We start from the raw sequence: 850 nt of genomic DNA, 5'->3' as shown, positions 1-850 counted from the left end.
GGTTTGGTGCTCCTGCAGCCCTGCCTCGCCCTGCCAGCCCAGCACTCATCCACCTTCTGGGCACATTTTTCTTTCCTTCCTGAGAACATCCCCTTAGGCCAAGCTTAAAGTCTAATAAAGAGCAAAGGAACYGCTGGACTGTGCTCCTTCCTGAAGCATTCCCAACGCCACGGTGCCCTCGGAGCCCCAAGTGACCCCCTTGGGACACGCAGAGCCCACGCAGGAACACTCACACAGAGCACAACTGCTGATGGAGGAGATGGGGAAACCACCCACAGACCTGACCCCATCCATCCATCCACCTCCTCAGCGGGAGGAGAGCCGCTCTCATGAGCACAAACCCCTCCATTGCAGGGCCTCACCCTTCCCTGTGCTTTCCAGGTAAAATTGGAATTGGGATAAATGTTGGTGAGCACAGAAGCCAGCCAGGCCAGCTCTCCTGCCCTGTTTGGAGTAGCTGGGCAGGAGCCTCTGAGCCCTGCAGAGTGTGAAATCACTGCTCCAGGCAGCTCTGGGTGCCAAGGCAGGAGCACAACCACCACAGATCAGGACTTGTTTGCGATGCATTCAAGTGCTTAATAACCATCAGCAGTGCAGGGCGCATCCAGGGCGTGAGAGCACCTTGAAAGCACTTCCTGCATGCTCAGGGACTTCTCYTCACCCCCAGTGCCTCCCAGAGCAGCTCAAGATGTGTCTGGGTGSCTGCGTGTGCACCTCCTTCACCCRCTCCTCCAGCAGTGCCAGCCTGTTTGTGCTCTGAGCAGCTCCTTGCTGCAGCCCAGGAGCGGGGCTTGGCAGTGCCCCAGAGCCCAGGAGGGATCTCCAGAGAGTTATAGGATCTCCAGAGAGG

Source organism: Malurus melanocephalus, unplaced genomic scaffold, assembly GCF_030028575.1.
Source record: "Malurus melanocephalus ecotype Western Australia unplaced genomic scaffold, MMel_1.1 scaffold_266, whole genome shotgun sequence".
NCBI lineage: Eukaryota > Metazoa > Chordata > Aves > Passeriformes > Maluridae > Malurus > Malurus melanocephalus.
The sequence above is the reverse complement of the archived record's forward strand: the minus strand, read 5'-3'. Positions refer to the sequence as shown.